Genomic DNA, 8285 nt, shown 5'->3' with positions numbered 1-8285 from the left:
ACCCTTGTCGCCCGAGATCGCCGCCGCTGCTGGGTTCTGTCGCCGCCATCTTGCCTCTGCTGGCGAGCACGAAGAGAGAGAGATCGGACAGAGAGAGAGAGAAGACTCACGAGGGAGTCACCGCAGGAAGGAGTTCGCCGCCGCGTCCCGTTGCCTGCGCCGCCGTCATTCATCCTCCCTGCTGCCCGACGCCGTCGCCGTTTGCGAAGAAGAGAGGGAGCTCGCGTTGCCATTAGATCTGTCGTTCCTCACCGTTTCTGTCGCCGTCAGTGCCTTGCTGTTGCCGCCGCCGACACCACGGGGAGCTGCGCCTCTATGTTTTTGGCCACCAGAAAACCTCGTCGCCGTCGCCGGAAAAACTTTGCCGGTAAGGGTTTATGTTGGTCTTCGTTTCCCTTGGGTTTCCGGAAGCTTCATTGTCGCTGTATGTTAGTTTCAGCTATCGTTGCCGGAGATCTGGTCGCCGCCGCCACTCGAGGTGGTTACCGGGGCTGCCGCTAAGCCGGTTCAATGAACGCTGCTAGTTCGTTTTCTTAGTTCGGTAAGTAGTTATGTTTTAGAAAACCCTGCATTAGTATCCTATTATATTTGGTTATAAACTCTGAGGTCTTGGTAACGTAGGTTCGAGTTCTATATATTGTGTGTTGCTTTTAAGTTGCTGTGAGTACTGCGAAAGTGATCAGAGACCGAGTTGTGGTTTGCTGTTGATCTCGAGTTAAGACGAAAAGTACTCAGTGAGGCGTTTGGGATATGGTTTTGCGTCTTGAGGTAGGAGCTTTCAATACGAATTGATTTATTTTAAATCAGAAATTGTTATAAATGGATATGTTGTACGAAATGTATTTCTGGTGGTTATGTGAGTCTTATGAATTGTCTTATTTTATCTTGAATGAATATGGTTACCTATTTGATTGAAACAATGTCTGGTTTTGATAAATTGGAGATCTCTGGATTGGTCGATTTGAATGATTTTGACAATCTGAAAGTTGAGTTTTTGTTTGTTGGAAACTGACTTGGTCTTGAACCTATTGGAAAGAGTTGAAGATTGGTATTGTTGGGACCCGAAAAGGGTGGCAAAGTCAAAATTTTAGGGGAGATGTTGCCGAAATTTCTATAAAATCCGAGACTTTAATTAAAACGAATTTTTAAAGAGAGAATGAATTATGCTTTGAATTGAATTACGGATATATGAAATATGTTTGAACTCTTTTATTAAGAAAATCTTTATACTTTGAATGTAAACTATTTTTGAAAAGGATTAGGTTTTAAAGTCAATTTGAAGATGAAAATAATTATGTTTTGGAAGTTGATTAAATAAGTAAATTTGAAGAAGTTTTAATGGATTTAAAATAAACCTGGTTTTTAATTAATATATTTCACTTTTACGACATTTAGGAAGAGCTTGAAGTATTTTCTGGAACTTTGATTTATTAAAATTGAAACACTTTCCAAGCCCTTGGAAACAGATTTAAGAATGAAACTGAAATTGGTTTTCGGTTTAAAAATGATTTGGTTTCTGCTTAAGTTTGGTTGGTTTTGAAATTGGTTTGGAATAATTGGAAACACGATTTGGTTTTGGGTTCAAACCCTATTCTATTTATCCAACTCAAGAAGTTAAAGTTTCGGAGGTTTTCAAGAAATTTAAGAAATGAGTTAGGTTATTCTCCCCTGAAGTCTTGAGACTCTACTGAGGAATCTTACGACCAAATCTTGATTTAGAAATGAATGATTGAGTCTTTCAAAGAGATTTTGAACTTGGCATGGTTTTGAGATTTTTGGAAGTGTTGGAAAGATGTGGAAATTGGCTCCGTTTTGAAAAGTGATTCTTGGCTAGCTGTGATTTGACTACATTGTTATTTAAAAGTAAATGGCCAAGAATGATTTTGAAATAAGATATTGAGCCTGATTGATTGTGGATATCATCAAAATTGATAAGTTATTGTTTGGTAGGCGTAAGGACGGTGGTTAATCCCGCTTACGTGTAGATATGAGGTTGGAGGCAAAGTATCCCGCTCACATCCTTTCGGATCACAGGAGTGTGCAAGCACTGACATCCTGGACCGTGTGGCGGGCACGTTATCCCAGAGGGTTCCCATTTATACGTGACCGAAAGGCAACATTCCCATGGGAATGTGTCGGGTTGGCAATTGAACCGACAATGTGATATCACAGCCAATAGGACAAACATTCATCATTTGCATTTATATGACGTTGTTTGGGTGTACATATTGTAATTGGTTTGCCTATGTGAATACTTATGTTAATTGCTAACTGCTATACTTACTGTAATTGCTATTGATTGTGTTTGAACTACATTATTTGTGATTGTGTATGATTGGGTGGTTTGTGATGAATTGGTTGATGATTGAGTTGTTTGGGCCGGGGGTCCGTGTTGAATTGGATGGGCTTGAGGCCGTGGTTGGTATATTGAGTCCTAGTTCTGTATAAAGTATCTGATTGGTTCAGCATAGACTTAATGAACCTATGCTTGGAACGGGAGGATTATTTATACCGCATAGGTAACTACTTTCATGGTTGCGGTCTAGGAAAAACTTTTCAGACATCTTCTTTAAGGAAAAAGGTTTTGTTTTAGAATATTTGAGAAATTTAGCAAATATTCAAAAAGGAATTTTCTGGATTTCGAATGTGAACATATGATTTTTTTGGAAAGACTCATAAGACGAGCAATGATCACTGAACTCTAAGAATGATCTTATCCTTACGTATCTTGTTATAGCAATTTCTGTAATCCTATAGTGAGAACAAGCGAGGACGACGTCCTCACTCCCCTACAGGTTATTCCTTTTCAGGATATGGAAGATGAAGCTTCAGGAGAGTTATGTTTATTTTTATCAAAATGTGTTATGCGGTTTTGAGTTTTAAACAGGCTTATATTTTAGTATTAAATATTAGAAGAGTCATCGTAATACTCGAGCTATCAGAGTGGCGCAGCCGGAAGTGTGACATTTTGATAGTTAGGGTGTTACAGAAAGCATGGTAAATGACAAGGAATAATAAATGCTATAACTACCAAGTAAGGAAAATAAAGATAGCAACTCAATAAAGCAATAAAAGAGGCATGAAACATAAAATTGCATTAAATTTAAATTAAAGTAACAAGAGTGCAAATACATAAAAGTTGCAAAAATGGAGAAAATGATAAGATAAAGTAATGAAATTAAGACAATAAAGCAATGAAAGATAGAAGAAATTAGATTAAAGCAAGAATTAAAACAAGAAATTACAAAGCAATTAAACTAAAAACCCTAGGTTCTAGAGAGAAGGGGGAGCTTCTCTCTCTAGAAAAACTAAACAAAAACATGTAAAAACCTAAATCTAAGTGCTCCCCTTTCATTCCTCTTTATTTTGGCCTTAAATATCTTCAGAAAATGAGTTGGACTGGGTTTTGGAGGCCCAGAAATTGCCCCAGCGATTTGTATTAATGACCTCACGTGCATACAGACGTGCGTGCGCACGACCTACGGTGCGTATGCATCCTTGCGCAAAAATTCCATCGTGCGTACGCACGACATTTGGTGCATACGCATCTTTGCATGAAGTCACCATTGTGCGTACGCAAGCATCACTCTGCGTACGCATCTTTGCAGCAGCTTTCAAACTCCATTTTCTTCATGATTTCTCCCCTTTTGGATGCTTTTTCTTCACTTCTTCAACTCAAACTTGCCTTGAAAACCTGAAATCACTTGACAAATACATCAAGGCACCAAATGGGATCAAAGTGAATAAAATTTAGCAATAAAGGGGCCTAAAGAGCATGTTTTCACTTTCAAGCACAAATTAGGAAGATATCATGAAACTATGCTATTTCAATGGATAAATACAAGAAAAGTCAATGAAATCCACCTAATTAAAGCAAATAAATACCATGAAATGTGGATTCATCACTCCCACTTAGTTAACCTCTAACTATGAAGAAAAGTCAAGTGGATACAATTAACTTGAGTCCACAAGTCCTAGTCAAATCCTAAAGAAAGACTAGCTTTAGTGGCATTCAAGCCAATAAGCAGCTTTCAATTATCAATCAACAAGAAGGTTTGATAACTCAAGTGTCTCCAATTACTCAACTCAAGCCAAGGGGAGAACAATCTAACTCATGAATAAAAGAAACATTTTATCAAACACATAAAAGGTAATAAAAGTAAACATCATAAATTGCAAGAATTAAAGAAAGCTATAACTACAAAGGCAAGAGATCAACAACAAGAAACTAAAGCAAGCATTAAAAGACATGAAAATAATAAATTGCATTGAAGGAAATAGAGATCAACAAAAGTGTTCATAAACTAACATTAACAAAATAAAGGAAACAACAAGAGAAGTAAAGTACTAGAACAAGTAAAGATAAAAAAAAATTAAAGTGAATGAGAGAATTCAAATCTAGATCTAAAAAGAGTAAAACTAAGAACCCTAATCTAGAGAGAGGAGAGAGCCTCTCTCTCTCTAGAATTCTACATCTCTCTCTCTCTCTAAAACAAAAGTCTTTGAATGATCCTCCCTTGACCCCTCTTGAATTCTGCATGTAATAGCCTCGTAAATGAGTTGGATCTGGGCTTGGGAAGCTCAGAAATTGCCCCTAGCATTTTCACTTTAAGGAGGTCACGTGCGAGCTGCGACGCGTACGCATGGGTCACGCGTATGCGTCGTTTGGCATTTTCCTTCTCGCGCGTACGCGTCATTTCACGCGTATGCATCGCCTTGCGACTTGATATGTGATGAGCGGATAATTTATACGCTTTTTGGCATTATTTTTAGGTAGTTTTTAGTAGGATCTAGCTACTTTTAGGGATGTTTTCATTAGTTTTTATGTAAAATTCATATTTCTGGACTTTACTATGAGTTTGTGTGTTTTTCTGTGACACTCATCATCATCCATCCTTATGAACGCGTGATTGACAACCACTTCCGTTCTACCTTAGAACGAGCGCATATCTCTTAGATTCTTTGATCAGAATCTTTGTGGTATAAGCTAGAATTATTGGCGGCTATTCTTGAGAATCCGGAAGGTCTAAACCTTGTCTGTGGTATTTCGAGTAGGATTCAGGGATTGAATGACTGTGACGAGCTTTAAACTCGCGATTGTTGGGCGTGATGACAAATGCAAAAGAATCAATGGATTCTATTCCGACATGATCGAGAACCGACAGATGATTAGCCGTGCTGTGACAAGAGAATTTGGACCTTTTTCACTGAGAGGATGGGAAGTAGCCATTGACAACAGTGATGCCCTACATACAGCTTGCCATGGAAAGGAGTATGAAGGATTGAAAGTAAGAAGCAGTATGTTGCAGAGATTCAACAGGGACAAAGCATCTCCATACACTTATCTGAAATTCCCGCCAATGATTTACATAAGTAACTCTATCTTTATTTTATGCTTTATTTATTATTATTTTCAAAAACTCCATAACCATTTATTAATCCGCCTAACTGAGATTTATAAGATGACCATAGCTTGCTTCATACCAACAATCTCCGTGGGATCGACCCTTACTCACGTAAGGTTTATTACTTGGACGACCCAGTGCACTTTCTGGTTAGTTGTGCGAAGTTGTGACAAAGTGTGATTCATGTTTGAGAGCGCTACCAAGTTTTTGGCGCCATTGTTCATGATCACAATTTCGTGCACCAAGTTTTTGGCGCCGTTGCCGGGATTGTTTGAGTTTGGACAACTGACGGTTCATCTTGCTGCTCAGATTAGGTAATTTTCTTTTCAAAATATTTTCAAAAATCTTTCAAAAAATTTTCTTCTTTTTCGTTTTTCAAAAAATATATAATTTTCAAAAAAAATTAATAAAATCATAAAAACCAAAAGTATTTTGTTTTTCTCGTTTGAGTCTAGTGTCAATTTTAAGTTTGATGTTAATTGCATGTTTTTAAAATTTCTGCATTTTTTTTCGAAAAATTCATGCATGGTGTTCTTCATGATTTTCAAGTTGTTCTTAGTAAGTCTTCTTATTTGATCTTCATATTTTCTTGTTTTGTGTCTTTTTTATTTTTCATATGATTTTTTGCATTCATAGTGTCTAAGCATGAAAAATTTCTAAGTTTGGTGTCTTGCATGTTTTTCTTTTCTTGAAAATTTTTCAAAAATAAATCTTGATGTTCATCATGATCTTCAAAGTGTTCTTGGTGTTCATCTTGACATTCATAGTGTTCTTGCATGCATCATGTGTTTTGATTCATAATTTTTATGTTTTGAGTCATTTAGTTGTTTTTCTCTCTCTTCATTAAAAATTCAAAAAAATCAAAAAATATCTTTTCCTTATTTTACTCATAAATTTCGAAATCTTTGGGTTGACTTAGTCAAAAATTTTAAAATAAGTTGTTTCTTGTTAGTCAAGTCAAGATTTCAATTTTAAAAATCTTATCTTTTCAAAATCTATTTCAAAAATCAAATCTTTTTCATTTTTTTATTATTATTTTCGAAAAATTTTAAAATTGATTTTCAAAATCTTTTTCTTATCTTTATTTTATGATTTTTGAAAAATTTACTAACCATTAATGTGATTGATTCAAAAATTTGAAGTTTGTTTCTTTCTTGTTAAGAAAGGTTCAATCTTTAAATTTTAGGATCATATCTTTTAGTTTCTTGTTAGTCAAGTAATCAATTTTAATTTTAAAAATCAAATCTTTTTAATTTCCTTTTCAAATCTTTTTCAAAATATCTTTTCAATCATATCTTTTTAATCATATCTTTTTTAAATCATATCTTTTTCAAAATCAATTTCAAAAATCTTTTCTAACTCCTTATATTTTCAAAATTGATTTTCAAATCTTTTTCAACTAACTAATTAACTTTTTGTTTATTCCTTATCTTTTTCAAAACCACCTAACCACTTTTCTCTTTCTAATTTTCAAAAATCACCATCCACTTTTTCAAAATTCTTTTAATTAACTAATTGCTTCAAGTTTTAATTTTAATTTTATTTCTTCTCTTAATTTTCGAAAATCACTAACTATTTTTCAAAAATAATTTTCGAAAACTCTTCTCTCTCATCTATTTCTATTTATTTATTCATTTACTAACACTTCTCTTCATATTAAAATTCGAACCCTCTCTTCCTCTGTGTTCGAGTTTTTTTTCTTCCCCTTCTTCGATTCTTATTTTCTTCTACTCACATAAAGGAATCTCTCTACTGTGGTAAAGAGGATCCCTATTATTATTTTCTGTTCCCTTCTTTTTCATATGAGCAGGAGCAAGGACAAGAACATTCTTGTTGAAGCAGATCCTGAATCTAAAAAGACTCTGAAGAAGAAACTAAGAGAAGCTAAAATATAACAGTCCAGAGAAAATCTTACAGAAATTTTTGAACAAGAAAAGAATATGGCAGCCGAACCCAACAACAATAATGCAAGGAGGATGCTTGGTGACTATACTATACCTACTTCCAAGTTTGATGGAAGAAGCATCTCAATCCCTGCCATTGGAGCAAACAATTTTGAGCTGAAACCTCAACTAGTTGCTCTAATGCAATAGAACTGCAAGTTCTATGGACTTCCATCAGAAGATCCCTATCAGTTTTTAACTGAGTTCTTGCAGATCTGTGAGATTGTTAAGACTAATGGAGTAAATCCTGAAGTCTACAGGCTCATGCTTTTCCCTTTTACTGTACGAGACAGAGCTAGAACATGGTTGGACTCACAACCTAAAGATAGCCTGGACTCTTGGGATAAGCTGGTCACGGCCTTCTTGGCTAAGTTCTTTTCTCCTCAAAAGCTGAGCAAGCTTAGAGTAGATATTCAGACCTTCAAACAGAACGATGGTGAATCCCTCTATGAAGCTTGGGAAAGATACAAGCAGATGGCCAAAAGGTGTCCTTCTGACATGCTTTCAGAGTGGACCATTTTGGATATATTCTACTATGGTCTATCTGAGTTCTCTAAGATGTCACTGGATCATTCTGCAGGTGGATCCATTTACCTAAAGAAAATGCATGCAGAAGCTCAAGAACTTATTGACATGGTTGCAAATAATCAGTTCATGTACACTTCTTAGAGGAATTTCGTGAATAATGGGACGCCTCAGAGGAATGGAGTTCTTGAGATTGATGCTTTGAATGCCATATTAGCTCAGAACAAAATGTTGACTCAGCAAGTCAACATGATTTCTCAAAGTCTGAATGGATGGCAAAATGCATCCAATAGTACAAAAGAGGCATCTTCTGAAGAAGAAGCTTATGATCCTGAAAACCCTGCAATTGCAGAGGTGAATTACATGGGTGAACCCTATGGGAACACCTATAATTCCTCATGGAGAAATCATC

General features: G+C 35.8%; 1 non-coding gene across 1 annotated transcript; it reads right to left on the bottom strand.

Moving 5' to 3' along the window:
- Window positions 1–7744: 7744 nt before the first annotated feature.
- LOC127747012 (small nucleolar RNA R71) lies at window positions 7745–7852 on the bottom strand. Its single transcript, XR_008008817.1, has one exon. It is a non-coding gene; the product is annotated as a small nucleolar RNA R71 (small nucleolar RNA).
- Between the last annotated feature and the right edge of the window lie 433 nt (window positions 7853–8285).

This window comes from Arachis duranensis, chromosome 4 (genome assembly GCF_000817695.3).
Source record: "Arachis duranensis cultivar V14167 chromosome 4, aradu.V14167.gnm2.J7QH, whole genome shotgun sequence".
Taxonomy (NCBI): Eukaryota; Viridiplantae; Streptophyta; class Magnoliopsida; order Fabales; family Fabaceae; genus Arachis; species Arachis duranensis.
Note: the sequence above shows the minus strand (reverse complement) of the source record. Positions and strands in the feature narration are given on the sequence as shown.